The following is a 19549-nucleotide window of genomic DNA, read 5'->3' on the forward strand; positions in this document are numbered from 1 at the left end:
TGAGCACGTTGACCACTAAGATAATGCCAGCTTTGCTGTTTTTTGTAAAGGAGGGCACAGTTTAAAGATGGTTTCCAGGCTGCTATTAAGTGACTGGCTATAGCAATGTTGCAGTAGCGTTCCTTATTTGTGCTCTTTAATGCCTTGTTTTTGTTGCAGTTGTTGTGAGTTTAATTCACATCACCTGGCTGGTCTGTTTGCTGCTGCCCTGTACGCATTGGTGAGATGTCTAGCCGCCTTGGAGGGCAAATCTATGTATTTACGCAGCAGAGGTTGCGTCGCGAAGTGCGTATTCCCAGACGAGTTCGTACTCTTTTCGTCTGCCGTTGGAAACCACCTCGTATTCCAACCTATAGCCTGGGAGAAATTGTGACGTGTGCTTCGATGCACGGCTGAAGCATTTCCGCCTAGGGCCCGGTTTGCCTCGGCTTCAAAATAAGGTTAGAACATCAGCGCGGTGTTAAATTTGAGGTTCGTGCAGGTTTCAACCTTCCTGAAAAATTTTAGAGCCAATTCGAAGAGCACTGGCAGCACCATCGCGCCCTCAGGCGCTCCTTGGAAGCGCGGAAATGGACGATTTTTCTTGTCATCGATTTCTACAGAGAGTGTCGTGCGGAGCTGCTGGCGCAGTACTGCACCGTATGTCAGCAGGTTTCGTTCTTGAAGGGTTTGTTGCTGGAAATGTAGAGATTTTTGAATAGGTTGTGGGTGTTTAGACGCTACAAGTGTTGATGTTTGCTGCCTGCTTGGTGCTTCAAAGACTTTCTTTTTCCCCCTTATCGTAGTGTTTCGTCACACCGTGAAGCAGTCATCCCGTCCACCTGCGGTGCAGGGTATGTTTCTTTCAAATTGCCCTATGCCTTTTGAAAGCCCTAAGGAGGACGTGAAAAAGTGCATCTATGATCCCCACTTTTTACACTTTTACCCAACGTGATCGAATTTACCCGCATTATTGTAAACCACATGATTAGCAGTTGTTGAAGAACTGCTAAGCTGGCTTCTGTGTGCGTCCTCAATGGCCTAAGGCGTTAAAAGCCCGGACTAGTGGAGTGGGTGAGTGAGCTACAGAGTGCGGTGAGGCCACCGCCTTTTTAAACCTGACGCACTAGCAAGATATATGCTAGTGTTTTCGCGTTGTCTTGTAAGCCCTTTGCTCTATGTTCATTTTGTTTTGTCCATAACCGCAAGCAGGCAATAACAAAAGTCCTGAATGACCTAGGGTCGAGTCGTGGGTTTTGACGTGGACGGCTTGGGTTCGAGCACCAATTGTTCTTATTTTTTTCGCAACGCCGAAAATGTTTTCGGGATGCAAGGTCTGGCAGGTTAACTGTACGCATTCTTGTCGAAAATACAAATACTCTTTCGCATTCTTGTCGAAAATACAAATCTTCTGTTATCTAACAGGTGGGTTTATACTACCAACGTTTTGTTCAGTTCTTCGATTCTTCTAGTACGAATGGAGAAAGAAGAGAACGTGGGGTGAGTCTATGTTGCTAGGTTTGTCACGCATGTAATTCCGCCTTCCTTTGCCTCAACCTTTCAGCGCAAATAATGGAATACTTATTACGGGAGCCACTGCTGAGCAACGTGTAGTTGTTTCCACCGGTTCTGTTCTAAGCAAAAACACAGTACAAAAGAGGTTTGGAAGGGATGTAGCTGCTTATTATGGCCGCAAATGCAGTGTCAAGCCCTGCTCAGTAGTGATATAGGAACGAAACAATCTTCTTCAGCGATGAAAACATACCAAAACGATAAAATCTGAAACAAAAGCTTGGGTAAGTGTTACACATTAAAATATCGGCGCGTAATTGCGTTAACTTGTCGCAATAATACACGCGGGACACAGCAGCCCCCTGGCTGAACTGTTCGTCCCCCCTGGATACGTTTGTGTATGACGGTTGTGTTTCCATTGCGATGCCTTGTGTTGCTAGCCTGCTGTTTCCTCTGTTTCCTTGACACTGGAACCGTAAGTCAACTTAGAATGCCCCCTTCTTCTCTGTCCCTGCCCCTTACTCAATTAGAGCAATGGGATGCTTCGCTGCACAGCTCCGACCCACAAATGCAAGAGTGTGTGATCCAGCTGTCTGAGCTCACCGCTAGGGTCAACGGGCGCCTGGGCGATAACTAAGCGATTGCAGCGTGCCGGTGCCCCCAGCCGGCGCCTCTTTCTCGACGGATTTGGACTAATAATGTTTTAGAGCGCAGCTGTTAAACGCCCGCTCCTGTGGCTTCGTGGCGTCCCTCCCCGTCGTCCTTCGAGGGAACGAGGACGCCACCATAGAGAGTGCGAGGAAGCACGAGGAGGAGGAGAGTATTATGAAGAAACCGAAGCGCGGCATGTGCCGCGCGAGGCGAGCGGCGCGGCAAGGACCGGCTATAATATAACTTCAGAGTGGCGCACACCGTCGTCGCTTTTGCGGTGAAGCGATCACTTCCTGTTTAAGGAAGTACTCTGTCAGCCGCCAGACCAGGGGCTCAGCACCGCCGACGCCGTATTCCAGATGCACGCCCCGGCGAAGCAACAGCTATTCGTCGTCACCGAGAAGACTCTGCAGTTCCCGCCGCCGACGCAAAGGCTTACCGTCGTCGCTGATTCGTATAGTATGTCTGTCTAAAATTCATCGCCTCCCCATATTTCGCAATGTCCAAACAGCTAAACGCGTGCACTCAAATTTAGTATTCGAGGGTATTATAATAATCTGGCATTTTTAAAGACCACCCCGCATCTTGTCTAAGCGCGTTGGTAGACATTTTATTCTACAGTGTCCCGTCACTAATTACTTCAATTACTCAATAACATTGACCAGTAAGCTGAGTTAATGTTATGCCTGTTAGTTCTGCATGCCTGCCTGCTCCCGACACGCTTTCTAGACATTTAGTTTTTTATGTCTACACTCGGAGGTCCAATGACCTTGGTTGCAATTCTCCGCGCTTGTGTGGTTGCTGCGTTAAAGGTATGTTGCCTAGAGGCGCCGCGACATGGGAAATGCGCAGGCTGCGGCTTGCCGGATCGCTCGCCGCCCATAATCGCTTCTTATTTATATAAATTCCTTAACATTCCGACTCAACGCGACTTGACCTCGGTCCAGTTTGTTTATTTTTAATTGGCGTCACCCGTGATACGTATGTGGTACGGGGTGGGCTTTTATTTTATATTATAGCCCTTTAGCTTTATGTCCCTATGTTCAGTAACTAGGATAAATGACGCCTAACCATCCTACAGACCATACCCCTCTATAGCATCTGTGAGTAGCGTATGCGCATCACAATAAGCTGATCTTGACAGGCAATACCAATGAGGCCCTAAATGTAGATTTCATTGTGGCACCGCCGTTCACGTAACAAGGCATAACACGGCCCTCTGTATAATGTGCACTTTCATACAGCGGCCTTTGCCTAGGCATGGAGGCAAGCACGCCAATGGTAGCCTGTTCTCGTGACGCTGACGGGGTATAGGCAACTTGGCGAGAAAGAATAACCCCCGCAGAGCAAGACAGGTTTGATTGAATTGTCCTGTTCTTTTTTGATGCTCACCAGGAGCCTCATTCATATGAATTGTGCCGACAGGGGAACGCCCCTGAACGTCGACATAGCGGCTACTGGCCATTAGGTATCTCCTCCACTTGTGTCCCCCATGTCAGCCGGCCTTCAAGGCTTGGCGTCAGCCAGCCCTTTGGTCCTCTATTTTGGTCACACGTAACGTAGGTTGGCCTGGAAAAGAAGGCCACGTCCCAGTTGTCATCTCTGCAAAAAGAAACGTCGTCTGAAGTTAATTTCTCTGGCATAGTAGTTAACCTCGTTGAGCGTTCCTGTGATGCCCCTACATCATGCCCACAGTGGGTTTATTCCCTTTTCCTGCACCAAGTACTGATTTCCAATGAAACGTGTGTTTACACCTTTATAAGGAGAAAAAGTTGGTCTACTTCGTTGAAGTTAGATTTCAACAGCCGCGCGAAGGAAACAGGACAGAACCGGAAGGAACGATATAAACCTATCTCAACACAATAACGTGGTGACATATCGTTACCAGGGGGAGAAAGCGCATGTTGTAACCCGCAAGAAATTCCACGTGCACAGCACTACTCTCGAAATCAGATTACGCTCTGTCACCAGACAAGAAGTCGTAGTGCCTGTCCAATAGCGACAAGGACGGGACACTCACGCACTTGTCCTCTTTTCAAATTGGTATATATATATATATATATATATATATATATATATATATATATATATATATATATATATATATATATATATATATATATATATATATATATATATATATATATATATATATATATATATATATATATATATATATATATAATGCTTCATAATAACCTGTCAGTTTGTTCTTCCGGTTTGCTTCTTGTCCTGTCTCTTTCGCGCTGATTTTGCAATGGTTAAGCTTACTTACACGTTGCCCTGTTCGCAGGGACTGGATCATGTTTGTCGGGCTTAAGTTAACCCCTCACGGTTAACTTGTTATAACTTACACTAATCTTGGATTTGTTGTGCGCGCCAAAATTGCGAAACTTATGGCATTTGTTTCGTGCACTGACTCCTTCATGATAGCAGCCGCGTGGACGTGACACTGAAAATAATTCTCAGGTGGAATGGTGGGATGCCATCGCCGCTGAGTTGCTCCAGCGTGCCATATTGACACACACCTTCCGCGGTGGCTCAGCGGCGAAGGAGCTGTGCTGCTGAGCCCTAGGACGGGGGTCCTATATCAGCCGCGGTGGCTGGCTTTTGCAACAGGTGAAAAGCGAAAACGGCCGTGTGTCGATATTTCTTGGCACGTTAAGATCCCCACCCGCCATGGTGGCTCAGTGGCTACAGCATTGTGCTTCTGCGCCCGAGGACGCGGGTCCGACTTCCGGCCGCGACAGCCGCTTTTCTGATGAAGACTTAAAGCAAAAACGCCCGTGTGTTTGAGATTTCTAAGCACTTTAAAGATCCCCAGGTGGTCAAAATTAATCCGGAGCCCTCCGCTACGGCGCGCCTCATCGCCTGTGAAGTGTCGGCGTGTTAAAGCCCCACAAGGTAATCAGAACGTTAATATCCCCTGGTGGTCAATAACATTAGCCCTCCACTACGGCGCTTCTCAGAGCCCATGTGTACCTTCGGCATATTAAACAGAACAACCAATTATTTCGACACATAAAATGTAGTTGTGAAAATTTCTGGGCGTGTGCGACATGTTTTCTATCTTCTTGCTGAAAATGTCATAAAACTGAGCCAGTAGTGCTAACTCAATTGGGAAAATATATGCGTGTTCACGCGCTAAATAGGTACCTTCACGTGCACTAGCCCGTATTCCTAAATATTTCTTTGACAGGTTCAGTTACAAGTTCCTTTGCAGAACGTAGTTGCTTATTAATGAAGGATGGATAGTTTACGTAAGCGTCCAACTACCTTCCCGGATAGCGTCGCTGCATTTTGAGAAAACACTTGAAATTTTCGGAGGTTTGTATAATAACCGTCAACTAACCGTGTGCAAAATTTCATACCGAATTATGCAGTAATTCTTAAAATAAAAATCCAGAGATTTTTAGCTTTTTTTTCTCGCCTTAAGGAACATTTTCAGAAAGTTGCTTACAGGCACAGGGCTTAAGCATTTTTTACATGGATTAGATTCCTCATGCGTTCTTTTGAACCAGAATAATAATGCCGGCCATAACTGGTCCTTTTTACAAAAATATATCGTAGCCCAGACACACATTTTACTTTATTTTGAGAGGCAAAAGTGGGAATCAAGAAAATTTTGACGATCAGGTGCTTATTCTGGTTTAGAGTGTTTTTTGTAGCATTTATGAAGAATTGCCACTAAAACGGTTTCGGAAACTGAAACAGGTAAAAGAGAAAATCTTTCTTTTCTCAGCGCAAATGATGTACTGAGAAATCGTACTTCGAAGTCTTCGTTTTGTTTTTCTAAATTGTCGCTTCTTGCGTGGATTCTGAGAAAAGCAAAGAAATTGTACTAGCACAGTGGACTTTATGCTTAAAAGATGGCTCTAATATGTCGAAAAAGAAACCACATACGTTCGCGCAAACAGTATGATAGGCGAGCGACCTAACGTAAACAACCGTTTCACACTGCATGCACAATGCTATTTTGACTAACGCAGCGCCATTGCCTTATACAGGGAAGTACATAAAAATGCAAGTAACTATGGGCTACATTTGTAAGCAATTATAACAGTAAACGTTATCACGCGTTCTCTGTAATAACAATGTAAATACCACTGTGCATCCCATGAAACTTGCATAGACTAGGCGGGGTGACACGGGGCTCATTCGGTGCCATTTTTAAATACCTTCTAGCGCGCATCTGAGGATGCCACTTCGTAGGAACGTGCTCGAGCAGTGTTGGAATATTTTTACACTATAATAAAGCAATCAAATTTTTAGTCGGTTTGCCCTACATAGTCCCTCAAGAACGACTTGACAACAATTTAAAGTACTGCTTCGTATTTGCCGAGCAATAAAGACCGAACAATTAGGGTTTTTTTATCTTTTCAATGAGGAAGTAAAGCAAAACTATAAGCATAGTTATGTCGAGTTAAACTGCCTTAAAGTATTAGCTTTTTATTTTTGTTACGCACACATTATTCATTTCCCAAAATGATGATGGTGCGCTGTTTTTTTTTCCTATTGGTAGAACATATACCTAATTTCACGTCATATTCTTTCTCTTATTACTGCTTCAGCATATTAAAAATGGTCTTTCCTGATACGCGCAATTTTTTCAAACAACAAAATGTCACCCCATTGCTCCATGCGTGCGCAAAAAATTGCTCTAACGCAGCGACCGTTCGTGCGTAAATTTTCCTGCGTGGCCGAGAGCTCCCGATAATTTGCTGGACGTTTTCGGGCGCCCCAAGAGGCTGGGTGGCACGTCGTCGTCACGTCTTCCGTACTCTATTCCTTCGCGTTATTGAGCAGAGTTCACCCTACTCTCCCAACAGTTGCGACACCCCCGCCATACGTGACCTAATAAGCGAAGAACACGTCTACTATTCATCCCAGACGGGATGGATTTCCACCACCCACTTGTTTTCTCTCCCCACCGTTTATTTTATTTCTCAATTTATGTTATGGAACGTTGGACCAATAGACTCAGAGGCAGCTGTTCCAATAACGATTATGGCAGTCGTCACTTCAATTGTATGCTCTGTTTAATGTTTTTTTCATTCGTACTTCTCAAATAAAGATCACTGATTCATTTCTTCCCAAGGAAAATGCAAAGCCTGCTCTGCTTTAATTTTAGCACCTCCTTTTTTTGCTTGGACATGTGGCTCCCGTAAAGAATTTTTAAAAACACTCCGAAGCCAAATTTAGTTCCCTCGAAGGTCATTTTTTTAGAAATATTCCGTGCAGGAAGTAATTTCCACTTCCTCCAAAGGTTCACGTGCAAAGCTGCCGGCTACATTTATGTGCAAAGTTGCCGGCTACATTCCGATATTTATCGTATGATGCTTACTTACGACGGCGTCCACAGACACTTTCTCTAAACACCCTATTCCGTTAGACTGATTAAAAAATGTAGGTAGTTAGTTTATTTTCACATGGGTTAACCGCGAAAGAGGTGAATGTCCTCTCCCTCTTGAGTTCTCAGACCAAGGCTCCAAAGATCTTAGTGGTACTTCCAACATATCTGCCAAGTGCGATTTATTGTCATTTTTATAATAATTTGCAATTACGCGCAAAAGATGGTGGGAATAAGAGTTGGTAACTATTTATCCTTTGATAATAGTAATAAATAAAACTGCCTGATATTTTCAGCAGGCTACCGGTACCTCCCAAGTCAGCGGAATTTGGTGAGCCACGTACCAAGTTTCAGAAGTACTGGCTCCATCATTCCCCCTTAGAGCGACATCAGTGCATGCATCATCTGTGGCTTTTCTTGTCTCTGCTTCTGTTCATTTCTTACACCGCAATTTTAGCGTAGCCTTTAAAGGAGCCATGAAGAGAAAATACAACTTCGTTTAATTTGAAAGAACTAGGATTCAGTATCTCACTCAGCTCAATTACAGCTACAAAAGATGTTTTTTAACGAAAAAAAAAAGCAAGAAGTATTTAAAAACTTTCAAATTTTGCGCCGCAGTGACTTGTTATGAGCAAGAGTGACGTCATACGGGCCAACACTAAAACATAATTTTAAGTGCGTTAACAGCACGTTAGCATTCAAGTGATGCGGTCAAATGGAACTAGAGGCCCCATTAGAGGCGCCCAGTCATGTGTCGTCGCGACAGGTCAGTTAGGCGGCCGCCAATCGCACAAAAAAGGTTCCGTGACGTCATAGAAAAGTTGCGGAAAATCGGCTAGGGGTCGCGACTGCTTCATACGTTTTCTTTAATATCTCCGTTATTTGTTCGAAGATTGCGATGATAGTGGGGTCATTGTTATTGGGACTAAGCAGTCTTTTTAATAAACCCAACTTGTATTTTGTCTTCATGGCTCCTTTAATAAAGTGCCACATTTTTTGTGGAGAAACGGTACCAGTAAAAAAAACTGCAACACTTACCGGTGACTCATAGGGGCCATGTCGGTATTCTGATAAAATGTGTTCAACTTTGTTAGTAAATATTTTAGGCTTTATATGATTAAATCATTGAGTATTTTATTTATTGTTTATATCAGAGCTTTTACGTTGTTATCCGATTGATTTAGTTCTATAAAATAAAATATGGCAGGGTTGAAAAAGGGCTCCGAGAAAATTATTTTATAGAACGTGTTATCTAACCATTGTGTGTGTAATGACCCCACGGTAAACAAACACAATTTTTAGCGGGCCGGTTGTTATCAGCGGGAGCCCCTACAAGCTTACAGTGGAGTATGGTAAAGGTTGAAAGAGCACTAAAAATAAGCTCGAACAAGAAAAATCTGTTCTGTATGTTGGAAATTTGTCGTTCTTCAACAAACCGTTATACTCAGGTGGTACCGGTACACACAAATGCCACTTTAATGAAGGTTCCTCAACAATGGAAAATTTCAGTTATGTACTCGGGTACAACTTAAGAACGGCCACGGACGTTGCAGCTGTTACTCATCTCCACAGCCGGGTGTTACTCCGCACGGTGCACGTAGCGCGTTAGTGGGACTATTTTGAACCGGGCACGAGCCGCTTCCGTGATTTTTAAGATGCGAAGCATCTCATGCTCGGGGCTGTGTCCCTCCCTCCCCCGTTGTCATTGTCGTTGTCCTCCACCCGCACTCTACTGCGCATGCTCGTCTCTTCAGCCCCGTCAGCGCAGTATACTATAAAAAGAAATAGTTAGGCGGCGCCCGGTTTTGATCCTACGACTCTCTGGCCGCAACGCGAGGTACGTGGCGCTCTTCCCACTGCGCTACAAACCGAAAGGGGAGCATGTGCTACGAACGTGCCTTATGTTCTTCACTCATTCAAACTACGTCAAGAAGCTACTGATACAACGAAGGCACGCGAAGCTGAAAGTAAACGGAAACGGCGAACTGAAAACTAATGGAAACTTCAGTCGACCCCATCGCTGATTCGCATATTACTCAGGGTTCCCCTACGGGAAGATGGTCTAATTTTGGGCTTAATATGCTTATAAACTACTGCAGCGACCGCAAACAACGTGAGAAACGACAGATGATATCAAGCATTCATAGCGATCTCCTTTCAAAATGGGCGCGCCCATTGACATCCGGGTCCGTTGCTCTATGATCAGTTGCAGCTCTTAACTTGTTCTCAAGTATAGTGTACGCAAGCGCAAAACTAGGGATATGACATTGGCATTCTAAAAAACAAAATACAAAATAAAAGGACAGGAGTTGTGAGAACAGAGCGGCATGGTTTTCTTGTTTTCCCTGTACTGCCCGGAACTGCGGTAATGAGGAAACACCTTGAACCGAGCATCTGCACGTTTGCATACATAGTCTTGGAACTTATATGCGCCCAGATACATTTAGCGTCCCTGCAAGTCTTTTATAAGAGTTGTATGCAGGGTACGCTCATTGGCTATGAACATATACATTACCAAATTCACGTAAGGATGAGCCCAAACAAGTTCGAATGCTGAATGCATCATTCCGACAACATGCGCGCTCTACATATACGTCCATTAAATTATCTCGGTTTTTGGAAATAGCTTTTCTTACTAATTAATGTGCGAATAACGTTAAAATCAACGAATCATGTATTCTGTTATTGTCTAGGTCAGTGTAGACAGGCGTGGCGCTAATAACAACTGTATTATTATCTGCTAATATTGTTGATTTTACCTTCACCGTGAAATGTAATTAACCAGGGCGGACACCCGTGTGTAGCTTAAACATGCCATTGTAGATCCGAGGTTACGCGCTGCACCAATTTTCGTTAACAGCAATAAAGCATGCTGTCCTTCTACTATTACCTGCACTCTCCATGTTCCCTCTATCCCAATGTGAAGCGACCCTCATAAGATATCTAAACTACAGCGATACAAGGAATTTTCTTCCCTGTAAAGAAGCAGTAATAATTACGAAATACATCTGCGTGCATTCCTACACGTTTTTAAACCACATTGAGCCTTTGAAGGCACAGCCTGCTTCTCTATTTTTGGGGGGAAATACTTTGGTTTTCGCATGCCCGAAGCCGCTGCTCAATGCATCATACCTTACCCTATAGCCATCGCTTCTGCAATTCATTCTTCACCGACAAGCGTTACGCACTACGAGAGCCAGTGCTGGTCTCCCGGGCGTCTGCTTCAACGGTAATCATCCAACCGCTTTAGGAACGCGGGTGTCCTGAAATAGGCTGTGCTGAAAACCGCCCTGCCGGAAAAATCGACCCACTTAGAACGTGGAAGATCTCTTGGGACAATGAGCCGGATTGGATAACGTGCGGGTTGGATAACCGTGTTATCGGGCACTTATTTTCACGTGGCACCCAAGAGGAAACTGCGGCATTGTCAGGTTCTGTGCGCACGTCCTGCGGTACGTCCAGCGATTTATTTAGGCACGGGTTTAGTTTGTGAGAAAAAAGAACATGTTTGAGCAGGCTGACATAAAAAGTACGGGGGCGTCAGTATTGCTCCGAACCGGCGCTACCAGACAACATATTATTAGGGCCATCTCCCTACCGATTACTGTCGTACAGGTATGTTCCAAATTAGTGTTATTGTTGTCAACGTCTTAGTTTCTGGATTTCCAACATCCTTTATGTAAACATTTTAAACACATCGACAAAAAAGTGGTCGTGTCTTTTATTAAATAAGGCACGTGAAAAAAGAAGACCTGGCCCTGCAATAAAAATAACACAATAATGCCAGTGTTGAGGCATTGAACTACGGTAAGGGGGAAATAAAATATGTTTCCTTGTCTATTTTGTGGAGGTTTTTCACACAAACGGGATTGTCAGTGCCATGGCCGAATTAACAGTTCTGAGGGCCAGCTTCAAACAAACAAGGAGGGCCTCTCCCTCTTTTCTCCCTCTTTACCGTTTCGCCTTTCTTAAAACTTGACTCTTTTTCTAATTCGTTACAAAGAACACAAGCCGTATTTACTCGAAGAATCTCCGGAGTGTTTATCAACATCGCCCGGGCGTCTCCTTTCCCTCAGAGCACGTGTACAGATTGTCATAGGAAGTAAATTATTCCAGGAGACGAAGAGACATAGAAAGCATTAACGTTTCTCGCACTAGATGGTACATTGAGAAAGAAGGGTAAACTGTACGAGAAGTTAAAACGAATGGAAGAAATACAAACGACACCTATAAGTGCACTCTGAGTGTCGTATGTTTTTCTCCATTCCTCTTAACCATTCGCGCAGTTTACCCTTGTTTCAATAAACACCATTTTCTCCAGAAAATCAGAAAGTGCATGCCTGAAAAGTGCTTTCCTGTATCTTCTTTCCGAATTTGGCAGCGCACCCTTTGGCTGCCTGCGTGCGAGCACTGCCTAAGTAGACACGTGCACCGTTTTCGAAAACTGTTCGCACATCCCTGCTGGAAATACGCTACAAATCGTCTGGCTATTCATTCATCTGGTCTGGTGATCTCTGGTCTGGTGACCTCATCCATCAACACTGATTATAGCTGTCTAATGCGACGTTTCCATACAAACCATGAATGATGAATGCTGTATATGCCGATTGAGTGAAACAGCTAATTTAAATGGTTTACTATTCATATTTTTTCATCGCACGGAGAGCTAAATATGTTTGAAAAGGTGGCGCCTACACAAAACGAGACCGATACTTTTTTGTTATCGGTGTCGTTGTTATCGGTCTCGAGAGTGTTGTTAAAAACCGAAACGTAAAAACCGAAACGTTTTTAACAACACTCTCGAATAACCAATCACGCATATATTCCTGTATGCACAGATCGTTCAATTTTAAACAAGCAAGTACCTTTGCATTCTTGCAGGCAATATCCACTTTTACAAGAGCAGAAAGCACATTCACATTGCATACGCCTTTTACTATTTAATCGCAAAATAATTTTGCATGTTTACAAAAATTTTCTACTTCAACACAGTGCCGAAAATAGGTTACGTGTTTCGCAGAAATGCAGTCTTGAAATGGGGCGTGTATGCCCATGTTCATGTTTCGTCTTTTCATTCATCTTTTAGAAAACAAAATGAAGGTACAAGCCTCTTGACCGGGCAGTTTTTTCATGAGATGTTCAGCATTGACCCTTCAAAAAACCTCAGTCTGGCTGCTCTGGATGTCTATCAGTTGGATGAGCTCCACCGCTGTCCGCGATGCATGGTTTTGGGCCAGTGCAACGGGCTTTCATCAGAATGAATAATTGTGAGCTGACTTCAGGATTATGCACACTATGCAAAAAACAACCTTCTGTAAGCATTCATTATTGAAATAGATAATCCCGATTTCAATAAGAGGAAATCAGCAGGAGGCCTAAACGCTGTCGAATTCAAACCACGAAGTCTGCCATTTTTTTCAGCCCTCGGGGGCCCCCCCTAAGCCCGGGGGCCTGGTTGATTTGAACCCTTCGAAACACGGATAATCCGTTTCTGCTCACTATTTTGAGTATAGAAAAACACCCTAGGCTGTGTCCTGGTCGCCAAACATAAGCTCTTGCGCTCATGTACATTGGCGATGCCAGTTAAAGTGATTTGCAGCATGGACGCCACTACTCCTCATAAATCACGTAGACGTAGCACGCCTGGAGTAGCCCCCGAAGGCCTGCTGTTTGTCGTATAAGTTTACCTGTCAATATGAAGCTTCGAGCTACAGTGGACGTCTATTTCTTTCACTGAGCCATTTACACAGAGAAAATGTGCTACAAAATTCACTTTTATTTGACCAATTTAAGAGAAATCCAGATGTGGAGTACGTTTCTGCGAAGGAAGAATTTGACAGCGCTGCCTATAGATGATGATGATGATGATGCTTAGTGGCTTCCCCTTTGTAACGGGGTGGCGTTGCACAGCGGGCTTAGTCGCAACGCCACTGTACAATCACCTCGCCAAAAAATACAAACAAAATAAATAAAAATATTATCAAGATAAACAGAAAATACATTTAGGAAATGTTTGTACTAGTCTGACTTCTTTGCTGGCATGTCTTCCCAGTTTGTTCTCTGCTCTTTTCTCATCAACATTCTAACCGTCCTTTACTAACCTCTACTGCTGACTAATTCACTTTTCCTCTAACCTTAAATCCAAGGGCCTCCGGAAGCTGGATGGCTTCCTCACTGAGGACTGGATGGATACTTTTGCACTCCATTACAATATGTTGCATGGTTTCTGGCTCTTTTCCGCAGCCTGCGCATAGTTCTTCCTGTACCAGCTCGCGGATAAGCGTTTTTGACCGCAAGCAACCCGCCCGGGCTTCAAAAAGCAATGCACTCCCTCTGGTATTATCGAATACTTTTTCCCTTGTGATCTCCTGCTTCCCGATCCTGCAGATATCCAAGGACCTCTTCGCATCCATCCTCTTTTTCCAGGTCGTTGTGTCTGATTCTTTCACTTCAGTTTTTATTGCCTTGGTTGTTTCCCCTGCACTTCCAGGTGTCATGTGCTTTTTCCTCAGCCTTCTGGTTCTTTTCCTGAACTGTGTCTTCACGCTTTTCATGGAAAGATATCGTAACACTTTGGCCGCCCATCTCTGGTCATCAATATTTCAAAGTCGTTCTTCAAAACGCATTTTGCTCTGTGCTTTTCTCGCTTCGAAGGATGCCCATCCCATGTCTCCCTGCACTGCCTCATTCGTTGTTTTACTGTGTGCTCCTAATGTCAATCGACCGACCGCCCTCTGATTTACATCTAGCCCTGATTGAATCTCTGATTTCACACACACTACTGCGTTTGAAAAGGTGAGTGCTGGTACCATTACTCCCTTCCAGATTCCTCTCACTACTTCATATCTATTATATCCCCACAGTGCTCTGGGCTTCATGATAGAGGCGTTTCTTTTGCCTTTCATTCTTAAATGCTCCTTATGAGTTTTTAGATACGCCTGACCTTCGTTTCTCCATATGCCCAGATATTTGTATTCCGTTACCCATGGTATTGCTGCTTGTTGAACGAATACCCATTCGTGACGGGCGTGCTCATTAAAAACCAGAACTACCGACTTTACCATGCTAAACTCTAACCCCAGTTCAGTGGCTTTTTCCGCGCAGATATCGGTGAGCTGTTGCAGACACTGTTTGCTATCTGCTAGTAGTACTATGTCATCTGCATATATCAGTCCCGGGATATGTTGTTCCACTTCCTGTCTTTTGCGGCTATAACACTGGTTAAAACCTACTTTGCTGCCTTCAAGCTTTCTTTCTATTCTAGCCATGTACAGCATAAACAGCAATGGCGACAGAGGACAACCCTGCTTTAAACCTCTATTTGTGACTACCGTTTCCGTGCACTTATAGTGCTCCCAGGTAATTTGCACCTCACTCTCATTGTAGATTCCCTGCTACAGCTGTATAAAGTCATGGCCTAATCCCTCCCGCTCAAGTATGCTCCATAGAAGTTCTCTATCTACGATGTCGTAGGCTCCCTTGATGTCGAGGAATGCTATCCATAGTGGTCGCTCCTGAGCCATTGACACCTCTATGCCTTGGGTTAGGACAAATAAATTGTCCTCTAAGCATCTGTCTCGTCTGAATCCATATCGTAGTTCTCCCAGTATACCGTTCCCCTCTATCAACGCCTGTAGTTCCGCTTTTATGGCTTGCATTGCCAGCCTGTATGCCACTGAGGTAACTGTAATAGGCCTCTACGAATCGGCGCCACGGAGGTCCCCCAAGCGGTCCGTTTCGAAAGCAGCCGCGGTAGGCTCCGTCCCGCTCCCCACTGTCACCGCTGAAGAAGATTTACTATTTGTGTGCGTTCGAAATACATATTACTGCCTAGAAGTCACTCTTTTCACAAATGCGGTGTGTTTACCACAGTGTAGCTGTTTCTGGCGCGATATTAGTACGGTGCATTCGGCTTGTAAAGCACCAGGTTCCGGAGGAAGAAGACGCGTTCGGCCGGCTGCGCTTGTTTCTTCTTGCAGTTCATTTTAAATAAGTTTCAACGTTTTGCGTGTCGAATTCGGTACGTCACATCAGTCAAGGACATGTTTCCTGCGGCGGGCGCAGCCCCGCCAGGGCTGCCGCCGGGCTCGCCTCCTAGTATGCTGCCAAGTGCTACGTCTGGATGTCACCTCTCTGGCCCCGTTCCGGAGGCTGCTACCGGTCACCTGGAGATGAACCCCTCTCATCAGGCAACCTCCGAAACGGCTTCTGAACACGCTCCTAACGTCTCTGAAGACGCCCCTAGCGCCTCCTCATTGGAATCGTCGCCGATACCAGCTGGTCAGGCAAGTCCCCTCTCATCTCCTTGCCCTTCTGATCAACCGCTGCCGGACGATGAGGATGCCTTCTCAGACATGACAGATGCAACCTCTGCCACAATTATTTATGCTCAAGAAAACTCGAGGAGTACGGACGAGCAAGAAAATTTCCAGACCGTGATGCCTCCTAAACGGCGACGTGGCTCTAAGAGACAGCATTTGACTCTCAGCTGCCAGCCTATCATTAAATTTCCGAAGCACGGGCGTATAGTAATTCTCAAACCCACAAAGGCGGAGAGCGTCATTACCCGTTTCAACCCGCTCGCTCTGAAAAGTGGCCTCGAGTCTATGGCACCAGATGGAGTCCTTCAAGTAAGGCCAAACTATCGGCTCAACCTTCTAGCAGTGGACACGCGAAACGCTGACGCTACTGCCCGTCTCCTGAAAATAAAAACCATTCAGGGCATCCCTATTCAGGCGTATGAGCCTCGCTCGAGTGAGTGCGGAGCAGGAGTGATCAGAGATGTTCCAGTTGATCTGTCGGAGCCTGAAATCCTCGTAGCTCTGCGTCAGAAAACCCCTGTCAAATCTGTGCGTCGTCTAGGCAAGTTATCCAAGAGCGTGCGGATTGTATTTGCCACTGAAATAGCGCCTGAACACGTTTTCCTAGGCTACACGCGCTACCGCGTATATCCTTATGTTGAGACGCCCAGGCAATGCACTAAATGCCAGCGTTTTGGCCACGTGGCAACCATGTGTAGACTTCCGAGCCGCTGTGCTCGGTGCAGTGGCAGTCACGAAAGTTCTGCGTGTGACGCTGATAATCTTCGGTGCCCCAACTGTGGGAACAGTCACGAGTCAACGTTTGCCCGCTGTCCGGTCCTTCGGAAAGAGAAGGCCATACACAAGCTTAAGGGGGACAAAAACATTGACTACAAGTCAGCGAAGGCGACCCTGCATGATCAGCGGGGGAAGGGTGCTGCCTGGAAAAAGTCCTCTTCAGGAACCCAGAAGGCCGCCAAAAGGCAACCGCCAGCCTCCAACACTTCAGATGCAAGCTTCGGCGATGACTTCCCGCCCCTGCCTGCTTGCGGAGCCGTGAAACCTGCGGCGCCCACTACAGCGACACCCATGCCGTCATCCCAGTCGGCACCCATGGAGACGTCGGAGTCGCTTCCTCCACCTGCAGCCGCGTCCTCAAGCGAGACCGCGCCTGCAGCTGCGTCGTCGATTGTGACAGCGACAGCGGAGTCTTCCGGACAGCAGGCAAACCAGAAGAGGCCCAGGCGCCGTGTCCACCAAAACTCTGGCAACATTTTTACGCTCATCGTTTCAGTTGTGGAGGCCATTCGAGTTTTCCTGGCTCCGCTTTCATCTCCGGTGGCCAAGGGCATAGGCACAATCATTGACCTTGTATTGCCTCTCCTCACGCAATGGCGATAGGAGCTGTGACACCAAAAACTCTGGAAATACGGAACAAGGCCACTGTATTTCAATGGAACGCATGCGGTCTTCGGAGCCGCCTTCCGGACTTCCGACGGTTCATACAGCAACACCGCTTTCCAATTATCGCAATATCAGAGACGCGGTTACGCGCAAACATTCGGCTCTCTGGCTACACTGTTTTGCAGTCTAGAACAGGTGAGGCTCTTTCAAGAGTTCTGCTCGCGATCAGGAACGACCTGACGTACATGGAGCATACCTTGCCTCCAGACGACACAAACGAGTACGTCACAGCGACTATTAAAAGTTCTGCGCAGCAGTTTACCCTTATAGCGGCATACATTCCACCTGATGCTGCATTTAACGTGGATAGGCTGCAGCACATTGTACGCACGACACCGGCACCGCACGTGCTAACTGGAGATTTTAACGCGCACCATCCCTCCTGGGGCAGCATTAAGAACACAATTAGAGGCAGGCGCCTTTTCGATGCGGCTTGCCGTAACGGCTTGGCTGTCATTAATACCGGCGAACCCACGTTCAGCCGAGGCGCAGTATCGAGCACACTAGATGTCACCATGGTCTCCCTCGGACTATCACGTAGGGCCCAGTGGTACGTCGACATCGAGTCACATGGGAGCGATCACCTGCCTACATATATCTTGCTGGATGGTCTCTGTGGAGGGCCCTTCAATCGAGAAATTCGTTGCCTGGATTGGTCTCTGTATTCTGCTCTTATTGAGGAGCTCGATGGGAATTTTGAATCGTACAGCGACCTAATAGACGCCATGACACGGGCGAGAAGCTCCTGTATGAAGTTTTTCCGCATACCCTCGAGGTTCTCTGTGGCCGATGCGGAGTACCAAAGGCTCCGCGCGGTGCGTCGCAGGGCTGAAAGGCGTGCTCGCAAAACACGAACATCTGAAGATATGCAAGCCGCTAGACGAGCGCAGAGGCACGTACAGCGACATATGAAGAAACTGGCTAAGCGGGAATGGCAGTCGTTCTGCTCAAAATTAGACCCCCGAAAACCTCTTACGAGAATTTGGAGCTTAGTACGCAGCCTACGTGCACCACCTACTGCTCTGCATCCTTTCCTCTCTATCGCTTTGCGACAGAACCGCCGTGATCTAGACGTCGCTGAAGATTTCTGCGCCAAGGTCACAGCCTTCTCGGCTCCAGTCTTACCTGCCAGATTGACCGATGTCTCTCCGCCCTCTGCAAGTGTAACCGTCATGGACAAGCCATTTACAATGGCAGAACTATTTGCTGCCTTGTCTTCCGTAAACAAGGCTTCTGCACCGGGCCCAGATGGCATAAGCTATGCAGCTTTGTCACACCTTGGAGACAAAGCTAAGCGCTTCCTTCTCGGCACATACAACCACAGCTGGGAAACGGGCCGCCTCGAACCGGGCTGGAAGCGCGGTCGCCTTGTTCCCGTGCTCAAACCCGGCAAAATCCCTACGGAAATTGAGTCTTACCGCCCCATTGCACTCCTGAGCTGCGTGGGGAAGCTGATGGAGAAGATGGTCCTTGCTCGCCTAGACTGGGACTTGACAGAGCGGAACGTGTATGCCCCACAGATGACTGGATTCAGACAGTCCCGCAGCAGCATCGACAACGTGCTTGCCCTTGTCAATGACGTTAAGAGTGCGAAAGCCCAGCGTCGCATCACTCTAGCAGTGTTCATTGACATTAAAGCAGCCTTTGACTGTGTGGCACATGAGGCAATAAGATCTGCATTGGAGTCGGTAGGCATCGGAGGTCGCATGTATGCGTGGATATCCGATTATCTGTCTGACAGATCCGTCTTTATGTCCACGAAAGACGGCGAAACAGCCCCTCACAATGTCACGCGAGGTGTGCCACAGGGCGGCATTTTAAGCCCAACCCTCTTTAATATCAGCCTCATTGGAATTGAGATGTGCGTGCCACACACTGTCGAAATATCGCTCTATGCTGACGATATCTGCATCTGGAGCTCTGGCCGCAACAGGCGAGTTTTACAAGCTCGCCTTCAAAAAGCCATCAATTCTATAGCGGACTTCTTGACGAGACGTGGCCTCGAAATCTCGGCTAGGAAATGTGCGGCAATAGCCTTCACCAGGCGTGATGTCTCCCGCTATCATCTTTCAGCGGCAGGGGTCCCCATACCCTTTGTGGACTCACACCGATTCCTGGGCGTAACACTTGACAGGTCGATGACGTGGTCCCCCCACGTTCGTCTCCTGAAGGAGAAACTGGGCTCCTTTGCTCAGGTGCTACGCATGCTGACCAGCGGCTCAGGAGGTTGTTCTGCTGGGCCCCTCCTACGTCTCTACACGGCACTCTGTGAAGGACTGCTCCGATACAGCCT

The 19549-nt window shown here is 46.4% G+C and overlaps 1 long non-coding RNA gene across 1 annotated transcript in view; it reads right to left on the reverse strand.

The window, feature by feature from the left end:
- Positions 1-3589: 3589 nt before the first annotated feature.
- LOC144141086 (uncharacterized) overlaps positions 3590-19549 on the reverse strand; it is a 105880-nt gene continuing 89920 nt past the window's right edge. Inside the window, exon 3 of the long non-coding RNA XR_013316426.1 lies at positions 3590-3744. This is a non-coding gene — a long non-coding RNA (uncharacterized LOC144141086). The remainder of the gene's footprint in view (positions 3745-19549) is intronic.

Source organism: Haemaphysalis longicornis, unplaced genomic scaffold, assembly GCF_048455015.1.
Source record: "Haemaphysalis longicornis isolate Haplotype H1 unplaced genomic scaffold, Haemaphysalis longicornis Haplotype H1 scaffold_6, whole genome shotgun sequence".
NCBI classification, from domain to species: domain Eukaryota; kingdom Metazoa; phylum Arthropoda; class Arachnida; order Ixodida; family Ixodidae; genus Haemaphysalis; species Haemaphysalis longicornis.